The 26101-nt window shown below is 43.6% G+C and overlaps 1 protein-coding gene and 1 long non-coding RNA gene across 2 annotated transcripts in view; one reads left to right on the top strand and one right to left on the bottom strand.

The window, feature by feature from the left end:
- PMFBP1 (polyamine modulated factor 1 binding protein 1) overlaps positions 1-26101 on the top strand; it is a 2019859-nt gene that overhangs the window by 942659 nt on the left and 1051099 nt on the right. The window lies entirely within an intron of this gene.
- On the bottom strand, positions 11460-11865 carry LOC146776334 (uncharacterized). Its single transcript, XR_014971936.1, has 3 exons — positions 11789-11865; positions 11600-11696; positions 11460-11493 (listed from the first exon to the last, which is right to left on the bottom strand). It is a non-coding gene; the product is annotated as an uncharacterized LOC146776334 (long non-coding RNA).

Raw genomic sequence — 26101 nt, 5'->3', positions numbered from 1 at the left:
GGGTACATGGTCTGCCAGCAAGCTAGTGTTCCTGTCACAGTGAAGTGTGACCACCTCCCAGACAGGACTTAGTGTTTTGGGCTCGGTTGGGGCCGCTTCCCAGCACCACTATACTGCTTTGAAGGGCGCCTTTGGTGCTCTCCTTTCATACTCCAGTTTGAGCCAGTTCAGGGAGCCCTTGGCTCCCGCTCTGGCACGAAACTGGACAAAGGACATGGGAGTATCCTCCCCACTGTCCATCCCATCCTCTGGGAAGGACCTTTGAACCATTTCAACCCTTTCCCTAGGGTACTTAAGGGCTTACCTGTGGGTGGCTCTTGAGATTTGTCGTAGGACAAGATTCAAATCCGAAACCACTACAACTTCGACCGTCTGGGCACCTGGACTTCGCCTGGAACCGAGACTGCACCAAGGAAGACTCCTGCTTCTCCTGATCTCGCTGTTCTGCAAGTCTTCTTCGCCGTCTGTGCCTGTGCTTCTTTCAGGTTCCTCTCCAGGCCTGTGGGCATCAAGAATAGCGAAGAAGGAGTCACTCCCCTGCATCCCACGGACTTTGAAAGGCTCATCAACACAGGGGGTGGTTCTGCAACTCCCTTCAGGCCTGACCTGAACTCTGAGCAAATTTGAGGCCAGTATCCCTCGTCGGAACTGCTGGAATAGAGCACCTATGCACCAAATCAACTTGCCATTGCCAAGGCTTGTTGGCTCTGTAGTCCAGAGATCTTCAGGCTACAGGAAGCTCCAGCGTCCAGAATCTCTTCCAGCCAAGATCTTCGTCCTCACCGCATCCTCTACACCGTGGGCCTGAAACTTTGGTGAGCTGCTCAAGGTCCTCTTGCGACTCCTGTGCCTTCGGCCTGTGGTCCTTTTGAGGATTTTCTTTGGCTCTTGTGGGCTCCCCTGCTTGCTCGGACCTGCACTGACTCCTGCAATTGGTGAGTCCCTTGGACCTTGCTGTTTCCAACGTTGTTCCTTTATCGTTTACCATGTCTGTTGTTGCTGCCAAGGCTTGTTGGTGCTCCCGCAGGACAGCGACCCCCTGATTCTCAACTTCCGACGTGGGACAGCTCGTGAACAGTGTGAGAAGTTGGCCTGGTATATGCTGTCCACTAGTTATAGTGGGCACCATGCACCAGTCCAAATGACCCTTAATGGTGATTAGGTTAAAGACAACCTTTATTGAAAGCTATCCTAGTGGTAGCTATGGAGAGCAGCCTTCAGGATAAGTCTTGAATGAATGTATAGCAGCTTGGTTTACCAGATTATAAACTCCTGAATGACCAAATGAAAGGAGAACCACACAAGGTATATATAAAATATATGTATTTATTACTAAACACTCTCTACTAACCTCTTTATGAGATTACAGAACAAGAACAAGGTAGACAATATTAAAGCAATAGAACGACAGTAAATAGCACAATACACAGTGGACTCCAGGGGGAGACCAAACCATATACTAAGAAAGTGGTATAACAACCACGACTTGACTAGACACGGTTCCTAGAGCACGTAGAATCGCTGGGACCCCAAGGAACCCCCCACGGTAGTGACACAGGGGACCCACGGGGTCGTGTGCAGTGTGAGAACACAGCCGCGAGCTCTGTACAATCCTATGGGAAAGTCGCAGTTGGAATTTTAAAGATTAAGGACACTTTGGAGAGGACTTCAAGCAAACTCTTTAGAACATAGAAGGTTCTAAGGCCAGCACTCTTAGGGAGTACCGAGGTACCCGTGTTACCTATTCCAGGAGAGCCGGGTGCATAGGGGTCAAGTGGTGTCGGAAATGCTCGTTGATTACAATGGCGTGATGCGAAGAAGTGCTGCTGCCGGGAAAATGAGAAGTGTCCAGTGTGATCCAAGCCTGGATCGGAGCGAAGAAGAACCTGAAAGCAGAGGGGACAGAGTCTGGGTCACTTTACAGTGACCAGGGGCACGATAGACGAATGCCCACCAATGTCGAGTTTTTCAGGTGAGATGAGGTGAAGCTTGACTCTGCAGCCACGGGGACCTGGAGACATCGACGACTACCAAAGTCTGCGGGCTAGCTGTCCCACGAAGGATGTCGAGTGCTGGGGGGTCAGTGTCTGGATTGAACACCAACAAGCCTTGGCAACTGCAACCTACGGGGTCAGAGAAAATATGCTTCAGTGAGGACCAGCAAGGTCCTGGGGACTTCCCAAGTGATGGAGAGTCAGGGCACGTCTGTAGCAACCAGGAAAGCCCACTTAAAGTCAAAGTTCCCTTCTCAGGGACCCACAGTTCGACGGACCAGGGATCGCGAAGGGACCTCGAGCTGAATCGCAAAATACCAGCCCACGGAACACCTAGTGGAGTATAGGCTGGAAATCTTCGGTGGAAATACTGCTCGGGGTCTGGACTACAAGTAGCCCAAAGCACAGCCTCAGGGGTCGCCAAAAAGCATATGCTGCTGCAAATGTATACGGTGCCCAGGGGTTCGGGTTGCACGTTGCCCACGAGGGTTGCGGATCTCAGAATTGCTGAGAGCACCGATCAACCTCAGAGACCACGGGAACCCACCTCCTGTGATGTAAAAATCTTCGGAGTCCTTCAGGAGCTGCGTAGATGCAAACCGGTCAGATGTGTTTCAGGTGCCTGCCTTGCAGGGGAGTAACTCCTTTACTCCAAGGGAGATTCTTCAGTCATCCAGCGTAGTGTAGATAGTCGAAGTACTTGGTTTCTGTAGCAGAGTTTTGTCCAGGTAAATCTTAAGTCCTGTAGCCAGGGGTGCCTACTTTATACCCAAGGAAGAGGTGGGACAAACTCTGGGGACCCACCTATGGGAGGGTCTGGACAGAGGGGTGGCTACACCCATGTCCTTTGTCCAGTTTCGCTTTAGAGTAGGAGCAAATGGCTCCTGCAACCGGTTTGAGCTGGACTATGCACAGGGACACCAAATGTGCCCCCAGTGCAGACATCAAAGCACTCTGAGTGCACCCACCCAGCCCCAATACACTAAAGTCTGTCTGGGAGGTGGTCACACCTCCCTGTGACAGGAAACCTATTGTCTAGCCTTCCCCTGCTGGAGTTTTGTCCAGCAGCAGGAGGGCAGACTCGTGTCTGTGGCTGGCAGCATCCATTTTGTGATGCCAGTGTCTGTGAAGCTGGTACCGGGTGTACCGGTGCTGTCATATTTCTCCCTGTAGTAGGGTGGAATCATACCTCCACACCAGGTACTGGTGTGGAGGTATGATTCCAAGGTGTTTGACACCAAACACAACATGTTTCCATGCAGCCGTTTTAAAGTTAGCATTTACCGCGAGGTTATAATGCACTCAAGAATATATATGGTTGGCTGCATCACAAACAACCCCGAAATAGAGGTTCCGAAGGCTGCAGAGGGGCTCTGCTCATGCAGGTGCACCCTCTCACATAAAACCAGCACCCTGCCTTCAGGATTGATAAGGCCTGCCATAGGGGTGACTGATAGGTTTATATGTGCAGTGATATAGGATAGATAGAGTGAACCTATATCTAAGTAAGGGGTGCATGCACCACCTTACACAGGCTGCTGTAGCAGACCTGATGTGTCATTTTGAATGGTCTCCCAGGGGTGGCATAATACATGCTGCAGCCCCTGAGAGGCCTCTGGGGTACCTATTCCCTGGGTACATAGTATACCATATACTAGGGACTGATAAGGGTACCCCATAATCCAAACTGGAGTGTACCTAAAGTACATGAACAACCAATTTAGGGAGAAAGCAGATAGTCTGGGGTCCTGATTAGCAGGATCCCAGTCAAACTAAGTCGAAAACCAGCAAAACACCAGGAGAAAAGTAGGGGTAACTATGCAGTCAGATTCCACCTTCCTACAAACTGCTCCTGATCTTCCCAAGTGTTACCTGGTCCTCACAGCTGCAGCAGGAAAGTCACCATCATCACTCCTGCATCATCCGTTATTTTTGGTCATTGCTGTTCCGTGACTCCTGGTCACTCCGAGTGACATAGACTCTGTCCCCTCTGCTTGCTGGTGCTTCTCTTCAAGATTCCACTCGTGGATTCCACCGGACCTTTTCACCTTCTTCGCCAGCAGCATTTTTCCTGAAGTCCTCTATTGTGGTCTACGGTGGTTTCGGCGTCACTTCACACCTATGCACCCAGCTTCCCTTGTGTAGGTATCCTGGTTCCTGGGGTATCCACGAGTGGGGTGACTCTCCATCTTTCTGTCTTCCACATGGTTTCTTCAAGGTCCAATGGGAAGGGTCCTTCTTTAAAACTGCAACTGTAACTTTCCCGTTGACTTGTATTGAGTATGCACCTGTGTTTCCACTCTGCACACAGCCTCCTTGGGGTTCCAGGGTACTTACCATGGGTGGTTCCTGGTGTCCCCAGCTCTTCTGAGTCTTCTGGTCCAAGTCCTGTCTTCGGTCGTAGTTTGCATTCCACTTCTTTAAAATATGGTTTGGTCTCAGACCACTGTGTATTTGTGCTTACTTACCTGTTTACAGTTTAAGTATTGTGTGTATTTGTGTCGATATCTCTGGGTTGGAGATATACTAATGTGTTAGTGAGTGTGTAATAAATAGACATATTTTTGTAACTACACTGTGTAGTCCTTTTTCGTTTAACCTACTCTATACGATTAGATCTGGTAAAATAAAGCTACTTAACACTCCTTCTGGACTAAGCCTGAAGGCTGATCTTCACAGCTACCACTTAGCTTTCTATGGTTGTCTAAGACCACTAAAATTACTATAAGGGTTGTCTGGATTAGTGCAAGGTGCTTCACTTAAATAAGTGTGCACTGTATCCTAAGCCAACCTCCTACACCTTGGCAAAGAAATAGCTTCCTGAAGACCTCAGGGCCCATTCTACCAGGACGAAGGCAGCTACCACGGCTCTCAAGCGTGGTGTTCCGGTTCACGACATCTGCCAGGCGGCCAAGTGGGCATCCATGTACATGTTCGCCAACATTACTGCCTGGACAACCAGGTGTGCAGGAAGGCCTTTTAGCTGTTCAGTCCTGCAGGACTTTTTGATTTGAAACTTTTCCACAATCTCTCCTCTGGGGATCTGCAGCTAGATGTCTCTATCAGATGGACAAGTTACTTACTTTCTGTAATGCCTTATCTGGTAGAAACATGATCTAGTCGCAGATTCCTTACTGACCTTCCCATCCTCCCCACACTACAGATTAGTTTTAGTGTCAGGTCTGTTTCCCTCAGGGCCCTAGTTTTTTTTGACACACCGTAGTCACTCACTTCATGGCTCTGCTGGTCTGGTGTGGAAAATTGTGAAAAGTATTGACGTCAGTGCGCTTGGTTGGCACCTTTGAAGATGAAGCGGACGTCATGAAGACGACGAACCTGGCTGACACCACCTATCGGCACGCAGGGGTACTGCTATAAAAAATCTTCCGGATCCAGCCTGACACCTGGAAGTTCAAAGGTAAGGAGTTTGTGGCTGGATCATGTCTCTTCCATATAAGGTCTTACCGAAGGTAAGTAATCTGCCCTTCTACTCTTCCTGACCAGTATCAGTCTTTAGATATTCATTTTGCCTTTGCAACAAGGTGGCTCACACTGTTTTCTATTTTGCTGTCCAATCGAGAGCTGAAGAAATAGATTCTATGAAAAATTATTTCCTCCTTTTTCTTGATGATCACTGGCGTTTTGCTGGTTAATATAGCCAGATATAAATACTGCATGTGGCAGCTTGTGGAAAGAGCAGCTTATCTTATGCCTGTGACTGCTTTAAATAATTGGTAGATGTTGAAATGAAATACCTAGATTCTTGCAAAAAAATGCCCACCTTACCAATAATGTGACCCCTTCTCTTGAAAGAATCGAGGAGTATAGAAAAACATAGACTTATTTGGATTTGTTTGTTTTCCTTAGAATATTGTATACAGATGTACAATATTCATGCCTCCACTCTAAGTAAGACCCGAGGTTTGTAGAAGTCAATTCAGGACTTGTGGTATATTAAGGCCCATTACCACCATAAATAACTGCAAGGGGAATATTGTGGACGGGCTGTTGCAGTCGGTTACCTCAAAATTTTCATTTTTTGTTCTAAGAAAGGGAGCACAAAGACTACAAAATATATTTTTACCTGGGCTTCTAAAATCCTTCCATCGGAGCTGGTTCAATTTTTAGTCAAGTAGCTCCAATAGTGGCACAGGGCTGCTAAAGCAAATGAAAGCATCCCCGGCGTTGGCCAAAGTTGCGTCGTAGGAGCAAATCAAACCACTTTATTAATTCCCTTTCCCCACTACTCTGGAGGGGAAACAAGTTGGTGACTTTTTTTCCCTTGGAATGGAAAAACCTGTCCGGGAACTTGAGGTATGCACAAAATGTAAAGAAAGGGTACAGCTTCTAATTACAACATTTTCCATCGGTCCAATTTTATGTGCTGCAAGACTCGATGGATAGATAAAGAAACAACTAGTTAAAGGGTTTGCAAATGCCAGAAAGTGACCAAAGAAGAGATGCTGGTGTAAAATAATATATGGGGTTTAATGCAAACACTTTCTCTTTTCTAAAAAGGAGCCAGGCTCAAGTGACTTTTACATCTGAGGGTACTAACAAATATATGAGAGAGGAAAATTTCAGAGTGTATTCAATTACACAAGTGGGGCTGCAAAAAGAAGAATTGATAGTTTCCTGACACACCAGGATACATCTATTTAAATTCAGGTTCTGTCATATAAACTGCCAATGATTTGGTGTGAAAGGCATTCATTGTTAGTTCAGGATACTTCCTTTATGGTATAATACCAGCCCTGTGGGTGGTCACATAGGTACTGAATATGGTGGAACTACACTTGTACTTGTAAGGAATGCAGATATTTACTTTCCTAGACTGTTCTATAGCTTTCCACCTAATGTAAAGCATAGAAAAAGTATCTAATTGACTAACTCTAACCCTAACACCTAACCCCAAACTTTATCTCTGTATCCAAGTCTTACATGTTAAACCTACACCCTAAACATTCACCGTAAAACTGACTGTGAACCCTAAAACACATCCTATCTCTAAATGTAACCTTAATCAATTTTCACTACTTTGCATTTCTGTCCCTAGTGGGACTTTCCCCTTTATACACTGTTTATGCTTTAAGTTAGGTGCTTGTCAAAGATACCAGTTTAAAACACTATTTTCTGGAGGATGATTGCTCCCACTTCAGACAAATCGGAATTTGCTGCATAAGTTGTTGTTTTTGCTAAACCTCCTAAGATAGAAAGTTCTGACGGCCAGAAGAATGTAGTTCACTGAGATGGCAATGGAGTGCATACAATAACCCACTCTCTGCTGGATCTGCTCCTTCTTAATGGATAAAACACAAGCTGTACGCTTAGCATCTTATTCCTTGGAGTCTCGCAAACTCATCTACGGAGTGCCTCAGGGTTCATCTCTCAGCCCCACCCTCTTCAATGCATACATTATGCCTCTGGCCAGCGTCATCCATGCACACAACATCAACATCCTCTCCTTCACAGATGACACGCAGCTCAAACTCTCCCTCTCGGACAAGACCCCAACTCTACAAACAAGTTCACTGCCTGCATGTCCGAAGTCGCTAACTAGATGAAAGCCAACTATCTCAAGCTCAACACCGACAAGACAGAAGTAGTGATCTTCTGCAAGAATACCTCTCCATAGGACTTCAACAGGAGGCCGGCTGAACTCGGAGCTACACGCAAAACCGGCGCAGGGAACCTCGAAATAATCATTGCAGGAATCTGGACATGACTGCATGAGTCAACAGCGTCAAAGCAACACTGTAAAAACAGTTACTCAAGCCCTGTCACCAGCGAATTGGACTAAGGGAGCACTCTCTATGCTAGGATCACCTAGCGACTCACTAGAAGACTACAAACCATCCAGAACTCGGCAGCCACTCATCCCTAATCTCCCACACAGAACTCGCATCACAGTGCACCTCGGGGAGCTTCACTTGCTCCCGATACACAAACACACTCATTTCAAACTCCTCATAAACACATTCAAGGCACTACTCAACTCATGCCCTACCTACCTACCCAAACAGTCACATCTCCTTCCAACCATCGAACAGACACCTTGGTGCTGCATGATGCTGCTCCTGCCATGGGTTCTCGAGAAGATCAGGACCAACCGCTTAGTGGCTCCGGACTGGACAATGAGAGTTTAGTATCATGAATTCCCGAGTATGAACATCTGTCCTCCGATCAGGCTACCTTTTGGGAGGATCTTCTGTCGCAGCAACAGGGCAGGGTTCTGCACCCAAACCTGCCCATGCTCCACCTTCATTCGTGGAGATTGAGCCATAGCAGTTGAATGTTTTTTAAATTCCTCCCAAGATCTGTGATGTCATTCTGGCAGCCAGGCGTCAATCAACAAAAACTGTATATGCCTGCCATTGGGACACATTTGTGTTTTGGTGTTCCTCCTGTGGCGTTGATCCACTTTCTGCCTCATTGTAAGATGTGCTTTTGTCTGTGCTGTTGTTACCCCGGCAGGCCTTGCCTTGGTCACCAACACAGGTTATCTTTCTGCCATCCCTGCTTTTTCTGGCTAGCAGATCAACTTTCACTGTTCAATCACCTGTTATGACACATTTCCTCGTGGGCTTGCAACATTTGTTCCCTCCTACCCCTTTTATCACGCTCCAAAGGGACCGCAATCTGGTTCTAGCCTTCCTAATATGTTCCCCATTCCAACCCCTGCATAGCTGTACTCTGTGGCTACTGATCCTCAAGACAGTATTCCCAGTGGCCATAACATTAGCCAGGTGGTCCACTGAGTTTCAAACTCTTTCAGTTACACCTCCATACATCAGCTTTTATCAGGACAAAGTGGTACTTTGGAATCATGCCTCTTTTCTACTGAAAATGGTGACTACTTTACAAATCGGCCAAAGCATCATACTCCCAACATTTCCCCCAAACATTTCCCAACATCCCCAAATCCTGTGCTCAGTACAAGCTTCTCACACACATATAAAAAGCATCACACAAGACACACCCAGTGTACCTGAGCAGGCGTGTACATGTCCACCAATCCTCCAGGCACCTCTGCTCTGCCAAACTCTCAATAGCACACATTCCACGCATACACAAAAAAGTTAAGAGGTTGAACCTTCTCATACATCGCTTCTAAAGCATGGAACAACCTACCACACCACATCAGAGCCTCCTTATCTCTTCTTGAATTCGTCATCTCTTCTTGAATTTCTCAAGATGCTGAAGACCTGTTTCTTCGAGTAAGCCTCCTAGAAGGTAGCCTTCACTCACCCAAAAAGCACCAGGATACCCTTAGGTGTGACAGTGTGGTATAAAGATTAAGATAACATATTAAACATCTGCTTTGAAATAAATTCTTTGTTACGTTGGCAAACAATGTACATTTTTCAGGGTGGGGTAGATGTAAGTTTTTCTCAGCACTTTAGAAATCAAATGTGCTGCTACGTTCAGATTAACTGGAATTAGGATTTATGGGTAGCTAAATAGATTGCAATACTGTAGTCCAGTCTGAATTTCATTAAATCATTTAATATAGATATGTTCTCAGTAAATTGCAAAATTGTTCTTAACAGTTCTAACTACCAAAAGCAGGTATGAGTGACCTTGGCTTTTCAGAGACAGTTCTTTGTCAATTATAAAGCCTAGGTTGCACACTGGTTTTGCTGGTAGAGTACAGGGTCCTCACCCTTGTGGTCAATCAAGGAAATTAATACCTTATGGATAATTGAAGGCTACAGAAAGTTGTGTTTTGGATGGGTTTAATTTTCGATTGTTTATAGCTAACCATCGGCAGGTAAATCAGAGTTTGTTTGATAGAAGTTGATTAGGCGAATAAAACTGTGAAGATACTTTCCTCAGGCTGAACACAATCTGTGTATCTTCTGCGTATATGTAGCAAGTAAGAGCCTGAGCGAGCAGGGGCCAGTAGATTTGGAATATAAAGGGTGAGAGAATAGATCCATGCAGTACACCACACGTAAGAATGTTTGGGCTTGCTTGGTATAGTGGAGAAACCACAGTCTGTGCTCCATCTTCAAGAAAAGATTAGAACCATTTTAATGCAACTCCGCTAATGCCTCTTTGTTCTGAGTCTGGATATCATGATAGAATGGTCTATGGTATCAAAAGTGACAGAGAGGTCGAGTAATATCAATACACTGATGTCCCTATTGTCAGCTGCTCTCCACAGATCATCAAGCGCGGACACCGTAAACAATTGTGTACTTTTACCTGGTCAAAACCCAGCCTGGTATAGATTCAGTAAATTGTTTTTTTTCTGTGAAATTCCTTAGCTAAAGGTATATTGTTTTTCCAGCACTTTGTCAAAGAATAGTCAAAAGGAAACCGGTCTATAATTACTGATATCATTAGTGCCTAAGTTTGTTTTCTTACCTTTAGTCTGATTCCATATTCTTAGAACAATAAATTGCAGTAGGCTACTACTACTAGACATGGGAAGAGTCAATTGGGGAGAATATAAAACTAATACATTCAATAAATGTAAACAGTTTCATGGGCGCAGGGTCATTAGGAAGTTCTGAAGGCCACACATTACCTAACGTTTCAACAATGGTGGAAGAGTTAATTGGTTGAAAATATTCATACTTAAGGAGATCAGTTTGAGTGGGTCTCTCACTTAGATGTCCAGTATCACTGGAGGTGAGGGGTTCACCTTTGGAGTTAACAAGGTTATCCTTATGTATACATAAACAGCAAAATAGGCAGTTAGGGAAAAAACAGCTGCACTACCCTACTATACACAGAATGTAAGTATATTTGTAGATTCAGGTTGCCCACCTCTCTGGTCCACTGCCTTGGGACCATACACATCTAACACATTTAGAGAACACACAGAGAGGCAACACTAAAGAATGCATAGAATACACAGTAAGAGATTCAGTCCAAATTTTTCATTGATATATAGTATTTTCTTTTAATGTCGCAAGATGATCATGCACAGCAGTAGCAATACAGCCAACACGTTTCGCCCGCATAGGGCTTCCTCAGGTCTGCAAAAGGCAACATATACAAACTAAGATGTTCTATTAAGGAGATTCCATAGAAAATGATAAATACATCAAAGAATGTCTAACAATACCATGTGAAATAAATATTTAAACAAAGTAGCCAAACAAGGATTAATTGTCATCTCATTATTGTCAAACAATAATGGATCCAAGTCTACTGTTAATAACAGCAGTAAGAAATATAAACCGAAAAAGGCCCAAATGAAAAAAACATTTTTTTTTAAAAAGGAGAAAAAGAAATTCGAAACACCACGTGAATTCTTAAGAGATTAAAAAAAAAACCCCGATGTTTAAACCATGAGCAAAAGAAGAATAATTTCCAAAAGGGGTTCTTAATAGACTCAAACGTTTAAAAGCATCTCATCACACTGACAAACTACGGTGTAAATCCATAAACCCCAAAAGAAGATAAGACCACGCTGAAACCTCACCAATAATAGAAATAGTCCATTCTTGCTCAGATCACGGACGTACCACGATCACTACTTGATTCACTAAAAAAATATATAAGTGATAATACACATATCATATCAATGATATGACCTTACTTTCATGAACAAAAACACCAACTCGTCAGGATAGAAAGTGATTCAGCAATACCTTCGCAATCGTACGGCAATCCTTCTTCAATCCCCAATGTTACATAAGAAGGATTCTTAAATTAATCCCATACTTGAAGTGAGTGTTTTCACAAAAACTGCAATAAAGAAACTGACAATTACCTCCAGTGTGCGTTGTATATACGGAATTGACTAAAGGTATTTTGCTGTATTGTCCACCTTCATTTACCTTAAAATGTATATAATCCTCAAATAGTATTTAGGATCCAAATCTCTCATGTTCACTACGATAGGTGAAACTCCAAAGCGCTGTGAAAGAAAAGATAATTTGCTCTTCATTGATTCATTCTGTTATATCATCAAACCAGCGTATATCTTAACATTGTCAGTTACATCTATATGTCCCTTCAATCAACACCCGATTCTTAAATAACATCCAGATCTTATCTAATACATAATTTGACCAAAACTACATAAAATAAACTAAAACATGTCAAGAATAACGCGTATGTATATATGCCATGAACCTTACTAATTTATATGGAAAATGTGACAAAGATGAGTCGCGCAACCAATATATCGGCTATATTTTAAAAGCCATTTTGATGTGAAAGAAGAAGAAAAGAAAATCAGAAATAATGTCACCTTGAGTGAAGACAGATCAAAAAGACAATTCATTACTGAAAGTACTTCTAAAACAGACATATTACAGGTAAATAAGAATCAACATGTAACATATCCTTATATGGATTTAACCTACACACTGCTCAAAGCACCCATTAACAATAATCCATATACATTCTCACTGTATATAGATACGGGGCCCATTTCTGTGAGTCTGACATACATAAATCTAAATTTAAATTTCACGCAATTGATCAAGTTCTTTCTGATAGACGAGGAGGAAATAGGGAGTTGCGTCTTAGACAACTGGAGGCGTTCTGGAAATGCAAATTAAGAGCTGTCATATCTGGTTTGAACTCTGATAATGAGATGCATTATCTATTGTAATGAGTATTCCTGACCTTTCTTTACATTACCTGCTGTAAGATATGCATGATGATATTATTGTTCTGGAGAACTATTGACATACTTTTCTCTCTTTAAAATATACAATCTGTATGTAGGGTCTTGTGGATTGATATTATATTTCGAATTTAGTTGTTTTTTGAGTTCAATGTATATTAAACAAACACAAAATAATGTTGACATTAGGTGCCATAAGGAAAAAACTCAACCTGCATCTATTGAGTATATATAATAATTGGAGGTGGCCTCCATTACCTCTCTTTTGCTTCGCTTATTATTCTCTCTGTTACATTCCCTAAATGTGGATGATGGATTTTTATATGTTTCAATATATCAATATTATGAATTGTTAGGACCGCGCTATGTGTTAGGAAATATAAGTTTGACTAATGGTCCAAAAAATAGGGGTAAACCCGTATCTATATACAGTGATAATGTATATGGATTACTGTTAATTGTTGCTTTGATCAGTGTGTAGGTTAAATCCATATAAGGATATGTTACATGTTGATTCTTATTTACCTGTAATATGTCTGTTTTAGAAGTACTTTCAGTAATGAATTGTCTTTTTGATCTGTCTTCACTCAAGGTGACATTATTTCTTATTTTGTTTTCTTTTTCTCTCACATCATAATGGCTTTTAAAATATATCCGATATATTGGTTGGGCGACTCATCTTTGTCGCATTTTCCATATAAATTAGTAAGGTCCGTGGCATATATACATACGCGTTATTGTTGACCTGTTTTAGTTTATTTTATGTAGTTTTGGTCAAATTATACCTTTGTGATGATACGATGGTTAATATCTTACCATCAATATTATATGCATTGCTCATGAAATATGTGGTGAGTTCTGCGCACACATATTCTAAAAAATAGGAGCAATTTTGATGTCATTATTTCTGAACGTAAAGTTTTATACAGAACATTGTGCTTAAAGCTACGGTTATATTTGATTTATAAAGTTTTTGTTGAAAAATATTGAGTTCGTAATTTATATCAGACTAGTTAAGATACGCACTAGTCTTTCTGAAGTGTATCACGTGAGCGGAGGAAGTGAGGATGGATATCCAATCAGATTGCTTTATAACGAGTCATGTGGATTGTGACCCGTTTCCGCTACATGTTTGAAGGCCAGCGGCGGGTCGACGGACTCGGCGTCTTACGGGGGCCAATGATGAAGTAACTTTGAAGTAAGTAGATTTGGAGATTAATGTTCGGCTGTAATGTAGGAGAAGTGATTCGGCAGGATTATCGTATTCCTCTTGTTGGTATATTTTTTTAAAATACTTAAATACGTAGGCAGCACGCTTTTTTCGTTTGGTTGGCGTTAATGCTATTGTGTGGTTTCTTTTAAAGAAATAGCTATTTGTCTGGTTCATTATCTGTTTAAGCATTTTTTGCATGATGCTGTCAGTACCGTGTTAAACAATTCGTATATTTTGGTCTTTGCCATATGAACTTGCGATGTGTTGCGTTCAATTTTGGTTTATATGGACGTGATGTTGTCGATGTCATATTTTATTAAAATCCATCGCAATACGTGTGCTAAACCACGTAATTGTTTACGTTTAGGTATTAGATGAGATATGGATGTTATTCAAGAATCGGGTGTTGATTCAAGGGACATATAGATGTAACTGACAATGTTAAGATATACGCTGGTTTGATGATAAAACAGAATGAACCAATGAAGAGCAAATTATCTTTTTTTTCACAGGGCTTTGGAGTTTCACCTATTGTAGTGAACATGAGAGGTATTTAAATTTGGATCTAAAATACTATTTGAGGATTATATACATTTTAAGGTAAATGAAGGTGGACAATACGGCAAAATACCTTTAGTCAATTCCGTATATACAACGCACACTGGAGGTAATTGTAGGAAGGTGGATATCTGACTATGGTTACCCCCAACTTTTTGCCTAGTGTCTAGCTGGTTTTTCGACTTAGTTGGCCTGAGATCCTGCCATTCAGGGTCTCAGGCTGTCTGCTCTCTCTTTAAAATGGACTCCATGTACCCTAGGTACATACCCAATTGGTAAGGATCACCTTATTGGACCCTGTACAGTGTACCCTAGGTACCCAGGGCATAGGTGTACCCTAGGCCTCCCAGGGGCTGCAGCATGTATTATGCCACCCCTGGCCTGGCCTTCCATTATGACACAACTGGCTGATCACTCAGCTGGGGCAAGGTCGTGTAATCACCCCTTGCTTAGGTGTAGTATTCCTATACCTACCTTATATATAGACACATGTGTACCTATCAGCCACTCTTATGGCAGGCCTTAACAATCCTGGAGGCAGAGTGCTTGGTAACATGTGAGATGGTGCTCTAGCATGAGCTGAGCCTGTCTGCAGCTTTCGGAACCATGTCCTTATAGCTGTTCTATGATATAGCCTACCATATACTCTTAAAGGGCCTTATAATCTTAAACGGTTATGGTAACTATGGTTTGGCTTTATCAAAACATGTCGTGTAAGGTGTCTAACAATTTGGAATAATACCCCCATACCATTTCTGGTGATGAGGATATTATTCCCGCCTTCTAGAGGGAGAGACATGTTAAAATCCTACTTTGCTGTTTAACTCTGACCAAAGCCTCAGCATCACAAAATGGATGCTGCTGCCACAGACACGAGTCTGACCTACTGCAGCTGGGAGCCCTCCCAGCCAGGGAGGCCTGGACAATAGGTTTCCTGCTTGGGGAGGTGCTAGCACCTCCCCAGACAGACTTTAGTGTATTGGGGCAGGGAGGGCTGAAAGGAATGAGACATGCCTGGGGCACACAAGGTGCTCCATGCATAGTCCAGTTCAAACCGGTGCAGGGGCACTCCAGCCCCAGCTCTGGCGCGAAACTGGACAAAGGAAAGGGGGTGTAACCATTGCCCTTCCTGGTCCCACCCATAGGAGGGACCTTGCAGGTAGCCCAGCCCACTAGCCCAGAATATCAGTAGGTAGCTGAGCCCTGCAGAAATTAGATTATCCTGAATCTGCAACTTGAACAGAAACTCTGGACCTTCGACATTCAACCTCAGGAAGAAGACTGAAGAATCTCCCTTGTGGCCAAGGAGTGACCACCCTGGGCAACCAGGCACCATCCAGCGACCGCTGCTTGCTTTGCGACTGATCCTACGAGGGACGACTGCAGAGACTGACCAGCGCCGAGACTTCCAGACACCTCTGAACCAGATCCACCTCTACAGCGAAGCTGAGACCCGTGGAGGCGACGAGGGACGTGGGACCGGCGACTTGGGAAAAGTGGCTAGTAACTGACTAGCGCGACTTCTGAGGCTTCCTCGAGGCTGTGCTTGGGGAATTGAGAAGCCCCCATCCCGAGCACCATCTGCAAAGAAGATCAGCTCCCCACACTTCACGTGTTCTGCGTGGGGCCCTTCTGCACCTGAGTTGCTCGACGTGTTGTCCGGTTGCTGGCCCATTGGCTAGTGACCTCTGCGACGACGAACCTTTGATTTCATCTTGCTGGTCCGGCTCCTCCAGACTGGCACTCGCTCCTCTGTGAAAGAGAAGCACCCCAGACCTTCCTGGTCTGCACCAGAAGCAAGTCCTCCATTCTGCGTGGGTTCCGCTTGCCAAGGCTTGTTGGGTCCTAACTCGACATCGACGCCGCCGACAGCAAGAGCCTTCGTGGGACAGCTCGCCTCCTGATCCTGGTCGTCCTCGACGCCTCCTGGTACCCGTGGCTGCTGCGACAAGCTTCACCTCTTCACCTGCATCTGCACGACATCGCCTGGTTCCTTCCCGGCTCCTGGCTGGTGACCTAGACTCTGTCCCTTCTGCTTGCAGATATCCTTCCTTCTTGATTCCATCCTTGGGATCCACCGGACACTCTTCACTGACTGCCTGTCGGCAACTTTCCTTCAGGCATCCATAGGTGTCAACGACGAAACCCGATGCAAGTTCACACCTATGCACCCGTAGCCCGTGGGCTAGGTAACTTGAGTACTCCGGTGCTCACAAGGGTATTGACTATCCTAGGGTTTAGTTTCCAAGTCTCGAACTCCTAGCTATTCCAGAAGTGTCCTAAAACTGTTAATTTCTAATAACTACTATTTCTATCGACTTTTACGCATTACGCGTGAGTGTTTCCACTCTGCACCTGAATCCCGTGGGCCTCCCACTTCCTAACCTTTGGTAGTATAGTGTAGCCCCCGCGATTCCCTAGGCCTATCCTGTGTTCGTGACAGTGGTTCTTATACCACTTACTTAGTATATGGTTTGCGTGGCCCCTAGGGCCTAACTGTATTACTTACCTGTGTGACTTAATGTATGCTTAAATAAGACTGTGTTGCACTTACCTCGAATCTCACAAAGAGTGCTGAGGGTTTGACTAGAATAAATACATTCTATTTTTATATATATCTGTTGTGGTGTCCTTTCATTTGGTATTCAAGGGATTACATATGGTATAACAGCTGGCTTCACATGCCATACAGAGTTTAGCCTAAGACTGCTCTTGTCCATGCTACCACTAGGATAGCTGGTCTATAAGGTTGACTTTACAACCAATCACTATAAGGGTTGTTTGGACTGATACAAGGTGTACACTAGAATTAGTGACATCATATATCAGGCCAACTTCTCACAGTAATTGTCAGTTTCTTTATTGCAGTTTTTGTGAAAACACTCACTTCAAGTATGGGATTAATTGAAGAATCCTTCTTATGTAACATTGGGGATTGAAGAAGGATTGCCGTACGATTGCGAAGGTATTGCTGAATCACTTTCTATCATGACAAGTTGGTGTTTTTGTTCATGAAAGTAAGGTCATATCATTGATATATGTGTATTATCACTTATATATTTTTTTAGTGAATTAAGTAGTGATCGTGGTACGTCAGTGATCTGAGCAAAAATTGACTATTTCTATTATTGGTGAGGTTTCAGCGCGGTCTTGTCTTTTTTTAGGTTTAATGGATTTACACCGTAGTTTGACTGTACTTTAAGTTCGTCAGGCATTGTGCAGGTGTGGTGAGATGCTTTTAAAGTTTGAGTCTATTAAGAACCCCTTTTGGAAATTAATCTTCTTTTATTCTTGGTTTAAACATCAGGCTTTTTCTGAATCTCTTAAGAATTCACTTGGTGTTTATTATTTCTTTTTCTCAAAAAATATTTTTTTCATTTGGGCCTTTTTCGGTTTATCTTTCTTTCTGCTGTTATTAACAGTAGACTTGGATCTATTATTGTTTGACAATAATGAGATGACAATTAATCCTTGTTTGGCAACTTTGTTTAAATATTTATTTCACATGGTATTATTAGACATTCTTTGATGTATTTATCATTTTCTATGGAATGTCCTTAATAGAACATCTTAGTTTGTATATGTTGCCTTTTGCAGCCCTGAGGAAGCCCTATGCCGGCGAAACGTGTTGGCTGTATTGCTGCTGCTGTGCATGATCATCTTGCGACATTAAAAGAACATACTATATATCAATGAAAAATTTGGACTGAATTCACTTACTGTGTATTCTATGCATTCTTTAGTGTTGCATCTCTGTGTGTTCTCTAAATGTATCCTTATGTATATTAGTGATTTAATTCCCAGAAAGTTGTCTAGTCAGTTACAAAACATCTTTGGAAGCCATGGAGATGGTCCCTGAGATTGCGGATTTTGGAGTTACTTGGCAATTCAGAATACTTCTTTAGCTACTTTAGGTACATTTCTTATCCTCTCTTATATTATATATGAAGGTGAGTGCATACATTTTATTTGCAAAAAACAAAAAACATAAGAAAAAGTAAAGCCTTGTTTGCCAACTATACGCCCTAAGCACAGGACTAGCTACTTCAAAGGAGTCTCTCTGCAGATAGATAGTTGCTTACATTTAATTATGCTATAGGAAATTATGGCTGATAGACCAAATTTTCACCCTACTACTGGTGAAGCTGCTGTTGCTGCTTTGAGGAATATTCCCATTTTGGAGCTTTGTAAGGCAGTAAACTGGAGTTTGGTGCATATCAGTATGACATTACTGTCCTAATTCAAACTCAGTACAGATGCACAATTAGGGCAGGTCTCCTTAAGAAACTGCTTTTAGTAGTTCATTTTTTTTCTTTTTCCCCTTCCACCACATGTAGTAGAGATGAGCTTGTTATTCTGTTCAGTATTAAGGATTATCAGTGGAGAGCCGCTGAAGGAGAATTAATTGTTGCTTACCTGTAATCCTAGTGCTCCTGCAGAGTTATCTCCATTGAAATCATAAGCAACCCACTCTCCTACCCGGTGAGTGGAAGGAATAAAGGAAGCTGATGGCTTCTGTAGTAGTACCTTTTGTCACAGTTAAAAAAAGAACTGGAGCCACTTCCACTGAGAGAGCCAGTTGGGATTCTGGAGAGTCGGATTTCGTTAAAGGTGCAGTGCCCGTATTCCTTCCTTAAATAACTGCAGCCTATTTGGCTACATTGTCCTATCTTTTCCCTTCATTTCCTTAGAAGCCTGGACAAATATTGGCAAAACTAAGGCTACCAGAGCGTTAGTCTGATACTATGTAATAGTCCCACCTGAGCGACTCGACTCGAGGCAAAACACCTGACCTCTGAATGATGGAAACAACGGTGGAGACCCTTAAAGTTTAAAAAAAATTGCTGGTTGTGCTCTTTTTAACCATACTAAATATAACACTATTAATCTAGAGCAAAGTGACTATGCCAGTTTTTGGACCTGATAAATGCCTTTCACCTCCTCGTAGGGTTTTAAAAAGGCAGAAACCTGCTGACCTCTGCATCAAGATTGGGTTAAAAATGTCCCCATACATTTTTTGTGTTTAACCCTCCGAGTACACAGTATTCATTGGTTATTAGTCCACCACAAGGTTGGGGTGTTTTTATTCCTCTTTTCCAGACTCTGCACTACTCATTCACCCACAACATTTCTCACATAGGGTCCTTCCCCTTTCAAAAAAAGAACCATCCTTCATAGAGCTTCTTCCCCACAGAGCAAAGTAGTAGGCCACACCTCTAGATAGCGCTAATGGTGTAAGGAGGAAACCCATTATGAAGCAAATCATTCCCCGTCGTCGTAGTGGGAGTAGCACGGTACATATAACAAAGTAGTAGATAGTAAATATTACATTCCATAGGCTATCATGGTGGTAACCATGTACTCTATAGCCTATTAGCCTCCTTTTACAAAAAGGACCAAACTAAAAACACAACCAATCAGCAGCCAGCACCCTCTAGAACCTTCCCAAGAGAGGCTGAATCCCTCAGATTTTCACCGTACTTCGTTGTGTAAGGGAGTTTCCCTGAGCTCTGCTCAGTTCTTCAGCTTTTTTCATATAAGTTTATATCTTAAACCTTTAAGAGGAATGTCTGATAAAAAAGGATTATTTAGAGCTTGTAAATCCTGTGGAAAGAAGAGAGTGCATGTGGATGATCCCCCAAAGATTGCATTTATTGTCTCCATCCCAACCATTAGACAAGACAATGTAAAATATGCCGATCTTTCTCAACCAAAACCTTGAGAGATAGAGAAGGAAGACTTTTATTGTGGCTTAAAAAGAAGCAGAGTGCTTCATCTGATGTGGATAGCGACACATCCTCCAAGTCACACAAGAGGCCTAGGTCGCCTGAGGGTCAGCCTGAAGAGAGAAAGAAACATTCTAAAGTCTCTCATCTGACCAAGGAATCTCTCAAGCAGGAAAAACAGCCTAAGGTCTCCTCAGAGATTGGATCCCCTCAGTCTTCAGGAACATGAAAAAGAAAACCAGAGTCGTCAAGCCATTACAGAGGTAAAGTCAGACAAAATTCCTCTTCGGCGTCAAGTTCACCGTCGACGCCTATTACTTCTTCAACAACGACTACAGTGACTCTATCGTCATCGAGACCGTTGACGGCGTTAACTACATCTACGGCGAGTATCAAAGGTTCTATACCGTCGACGTTGCCTCTATCGTTGACGACTCCATCGTCGACGAGAGCACCACAGACGAAGAGCTCGTCGTCAATGAGACCGACAACAAAATCATCGTCGTCGACAAAGACCTCGACGACGACATCATCGTCGACGATGACACCATCGCCGACGACGCCTGTTTAGTCTACGGCAATACCACGGTCTACGACTGTGCTACCGTCTACAACGTCTCCGTCAACGACAAAAGTTTCACCGTCAATGACGGCACCGACAACAAAAATTCCAATTTTTTATGCAGGTCCTTCGACTCCATTCCTGCAATCCGCAAAGATAAAATTTAGAACACCAAAGATTTCACCGCTACCTCCCAGCCATCTTTTAGATGTGGATGATACTGATGAAGATGAAGGCCAATTTTTGAACGGCACATAGCCCTTCTGAGCTCAACGTCAAGTACAAAGAAGAGGACTAGGACGATGAGGAACAGTATTATCAGCACTATCCAACCCCTCATGCTCAGTATCAACAGTACAAATACTTTGAGCAGCCTAGACAACAACCTGCTCAATTTCCTCCAGCATTAATACTGGACCTTCTAAATATACTAGCAGATTACAAAAGGAGGTTTCCTCCTCAAGAGGACAATGTTACAGTGCCCCCGCCTCTGCCAGTAGCTCCTCAAACACCGCTACCACCACCTCCTGCCACACCTGGGTTATCACCGGGTCCCATAATTCCTCTGCCTTTCAGGGAGGATCCTACCACCTCTGAAGAAGAGTCAGAGGAGTGAGAAATCCATGATCCTCCTCCGCCCACTGACAAGTGGGATGATTACATAGCACCAACACCATCCCCACCACCTCATTGTCCTTCAGACTCTCCTCCGGAGGATATTGGAGGTTTCCACAATATTATGGACAGAGCCACTAATAGATTTCACTTGCCAACAATTGTACAACAGTCGGACTTTTTTCTGTACGATTTTAAAGAGCAATCGAGAAAGACAGGTCAATACCTATAATTGATGACATTTGGCAAGAGGGGGGTTAATGTTATGAAGACGTCAGCCTCGGTGGTTCCTGTGCTACAGAGACTTGACAAAACATAGAGCCCCAGAAGACTCTCGTGCGTGTCTCACGGGTCACCCCAAGCCTGACTCTGTGATAGCACACGCAGCCCAGAGACTATTGAAGAATCCGTCTATTCCCATCACATCTCAAACGGACAAAGATGGTCGACATCGGACCAGAAGTGCAGTCAAACATTTTGGATATGGCCTACGATGGCGATAGCCTATTTGGCAGTCACATTGATGAAGCGGTTACCGCAATAAAAAAGGATACAGCTACTGCCAAAGCAGTAGCTGTATCCTTCAGTACCGCAAGGTGCCCTGTCGAGGAGCTCAAGGCCGGGGCTTCTCAGGATACAGGGGAAATTACCAGTGTTCCCAGACTTATCAGTCCTCCCAGCCGCAATATCGCCAAAGATACCAGCAACAATCCTACCGCCAACCGACAACGCCTGGTTTCTCTAGACAAGGCTCCAGACTCAGGTCGCAAGCAGTGATTATGACAGGGTACCAGTTACTTTTCATTTTCCCCCAAACGGTGCGACAATCTCCAAGCATATCCACCAGTGGCACAACATCACATCAGAAAAGTGGGTCCCTAAATCTCATCTCTTATTGACACACTTTGGAATTTACTCAACTAGCTCCCAACACCCCTCCCATGGGATCGCACCCCCCTCGTCTTCACTTACTCAAAAAGGAAGCAAGGATCATGCTTCAGAAAGGAGCAATAGAAAAGTTCCCTTTTCCTCAGAGAAGGACAGGTTTCTTTCTACTCCCGCTTCTTTCTCATTCGCAAAAATCGGGGGAGTGGAGGCCTATCTTAGACCTCAGGAAATTAAACAAATTCTTAAAAAGTCAAACATTCAGGACGGTCACACTTTCAGACATCCTACGACGCCTCAACAGCGGCGACTTCATTGGATCCCGAAGATGCATATTTTCATGTCCCTATTCATCCAAAGCACAGAAAGTTCCTATGGTTCACAGTGGCTGGTACCCACTATCAATTCCGAGTCCTTCCATTTGGCCTCAAATTGCTCCACGGACTTTCACAAAATGTTTTGCTCCGGTGACAGTAGCCTTGCGGAGCAAAGGTCATCAGGTATTCCCATACCTAGACGATTGGCTGCTGAGGGCACCATCCTACTCGTTTAGTGGAAGCTGCAACAGACGATTGTCTAACCCTGTTTCGCAAGTTGGGTCTCTCCATAAATTACCAAAAATCTTCAGTCTTCCAAACCAGATAATGACATTTCTGGGTGCCAGGTTGAACGCCATTCAGAACAAAGCCTTCCTTTCCCAGGAAAGACAACAACGGTTACAAGCATTAGCACTCAAACTGTCCTGAAAAAAGTGCGTTTCTGTAAGAGTGTACAAGTCTCTACTGGGAATGCTCTCTTCAGCAATAGATCTCGTGCCGCTGGCTCACTTATATATGAGGCCTCTTCAAGAGGAACTACAATGCCAGTGGATCCAAACCAAAGGTTCTCTCGACGACGTGGTAAATATCACTCCACTGATAAAAGAGGCTTTCCAGTGGTGGGCTCAGAAACCACATCTGTCCCAGGGACTATCTTTTCTCCCGGTTGTTCCAGACTACATAGTAACAACAGACGCCTCTATGGAAGGCTGGGGAGGACACTTACAGGACCTGCAGGTTCAAGGGAAGTGGTCCTTGGCTCAACACCAAATGCACATAAACAGGTTGGAATTGAAAGCCTTGTCCCGCTCCCTTCAGGCTTTCCTCCCTCGAATACAGGGATCATCGGTGTTGATCCGCACGGACAACACTACGAGCATGTTCTGTATCAACAAACAGGGAGGCACAAAGTCCCTACCTCTGTCACAGGACGCCCAACAGTTATGGTACTGGCTGACGCTCCACCGAATTTCCTTAACAGCGGAGCATGTTCTAGGCCTCCGGAATACCTTAGCGGATGCTTTGAGCAGAACGAACGACAGCTGTCACGAGTGGGAGTTGGAACAGAAACAACTGGACAGAATATTTGCAGTCTGGGGAAAACCAGAGCTGGAGTTGCTTGCGACCCAGATCAACTCCAAATTCCGATTCTTCGCAAGCAGATTCCCTCTCCCAAACTCACTCGGGAATGTCCTTTTAATGATGCGCTGTCAGGGATCTATGCATACGCTTTTCCCCACATTCCTCTGATACCCAGGGTCCTCACGAAGATAAATTGGGAACACTGTCGCATTCTGCTGATAACCCCCAGGTGGCCCAGACAGTACTGGTTAACGGAACTTCTCCTATTGTCGGAAGCTCAACCCATCTGCTTATTGCCAACACCCAACGCTGTTGACCAAGAACAAAGGCCAAGTATCTCACCCGGAGCCAGCTACTCTGCAACTTCATGCGTGGCTCCCGAATTCCTCGAATTTAAAGATCTGAACATTGCACAAAAATGCAAAGACATAATTGCTGTCTAGGGCTGACAGCACCAACAAGACATGCAGACTGAAGTGGAAGAGATTTTGTCTATGGTGCAGGGCAATTAAGTACATCCTTTTCTCTCTGCTTCAGAAGAAGTTTTGCCTTATTTGCTCTCCTTAGCAAAATCTGGTCTGGTCACACTCATCAGTTAGAGTTCACCTTGCTGCTATATCTAGCTACAGGCGATCATCTAAATGTCTGTCTTTATGGTCCTCAAGAATAGTAAAGCAATTTTTGAAAGGACTGTTTAGAACTTTCCTGACCATCAGAGCTCCACCCCAGAGTGGCAGCTTATTGTGCTATTCTCTTAATTGCTAAAACAGCCATTTGAGCCCATTCACTTTTTTTTTTTTTTATCTCTTTTTTTCAAATTTTTAATTTTTCCCCAGAGATCAGCATAAATTACAACCGAATTCATCGAACGGCAATATGAGGTTTTAGGAAGAAGGTTACAAAGTATTACTTTCAAAATAATTGCAAAGCATCACAATAATCAAAACATTTTAAGCAAAAGGAGGCAGTATATCTCAAAAAGAAACACATCAGCATCAAGCGGGTTAACAACAAAGAATCAAAACAAAAACAATTAAGCTAGACCCCCGTATATAAATCAGCGCGCCAACTCGGCTTATACACCTAGATTGTTATAATTTCTATAAATCCTTCCATTTAGCTAGGGGGCCCCAAATACCCCGCCCTAACATTTTTTTTTTTTCCCTTCCTCTCATAAATGGCTCTTTCCATTGTATAGATTGAAAGTAGGCACGATAGCCATTGATGAAAAGTGGGGGTGAAGGGTCGAGCCAGGCAGAGGCGATACTCAGCCGTAATACTGCCGTAACCATATACAGAAATTTATAGGCCATATCGTTCTGTTTCCTGCAGCCTACTCTCAGCAAAACCAGAACGGGGGTTAGTGTAATTTTTAGCCCCAGAGACCGATCTAAGAAACTCGTGATGGATTCTAGCAAACTCTGAAGGCGTGGGCAAGATGCAAACATATGCACGAGGTCTGCTGCTGTAAGCCCACCACACTGCGGGCAAGTAATCCCCGAAAGCCCGCCCCACTGCGCTATTCTTGCCGGGGTATAGTATAAAGCAAAGACAGTTTTGAAATGTTGCGCTTGGAGCCCGGCAGAGCACAGAACCGTCTGAGCTAATTCTAGAGATTCTGCAAGCCCCTCTGGTGCGGCCCGCACACGTTCCACCCATTTATTCTCGTGCTTAACCAGATCATCTTGTTATAATGCTATCAGTTCTGCGTACACTAGCCGAATAGTGCCCTTAGTGCTACCCCTAATAATATCTATGATTTTATTTCTGCTAAACCCACCAACCCCCCCAATTTTTTACCAAAAAAACTACGCAGCTGCAAGTATTTAAAAAAGTTACCCCTTTCCAACCCAAACTCCAGCTGAATATCGCCAAACTGGCGAAACCCATAGTTCACTATTAGATCCCCGGCCATCCGAACTCCCTTCATTGCCCAGACTGCCATGACCTCATCTGAGAAGATTTTCGGAAAAGTGGGCTTTTTATAAAGCAGAGTGTAATGATTAAGCCTCCCCAGGCCGAACTTTCTTTTTAATCCCCTCCAGATCTTAAAAGCAGCAATAAGAGTCTTGAATTTTGTCCTTTTGTAATAACTGGGCTCCGTAAATTTCCCAAAACAGCTCTCTGCATGCTCCCCGAATAACAACGTATAAACATCAGGGAGTTCTGTTTCCCCTTCCAAATCCCCGTAACATGCCCCAAACAATATGCCGATATATTGAAGAGCAGCAGCCCATTCACAAGGCAAAAGTGAAATACTTAACTTGGAAAGTCGATCTTCCTTTAGTGCTCACAACAACAAGAAGAGTTAGTGAAATACAGGATTTTACCATATCCCATCCTTTCTTACGCTTCACTTATGAAATGGTCATTCTTAGGATGAACCCTAAATTCATCCCAAAAGTGCCTTCTCAATTCCATTTGAATGAGCATGTCATCCTGAGAACTTACTTCCCTAACCCTTCCACGCCTGCTGAAAGAACGCTCCACAGTATAGACTTAAACAGATGTCTTAAATTTTACTTACAAAGGACTAAAGCTATAAGCAAGTAAAATC

Source organism: Triturus cristatus, chromosome 12 (assembly GCF_964204655.1).
Source record: "Triturus cristatus chromosome 12, aTriCri1.1, whole genome shotgun sequence".
In the NCBI taxonomy this organism is placed as follows: domain Eukaryota; kingdom Metazoa; phylum Chordata; class Amphibia; order Caudata; family Salamandridae; genus Triturus; species Triturus cristatus.
This window is presented reverse-complemented; position numbering and strand designations above follow the sequence as displayed.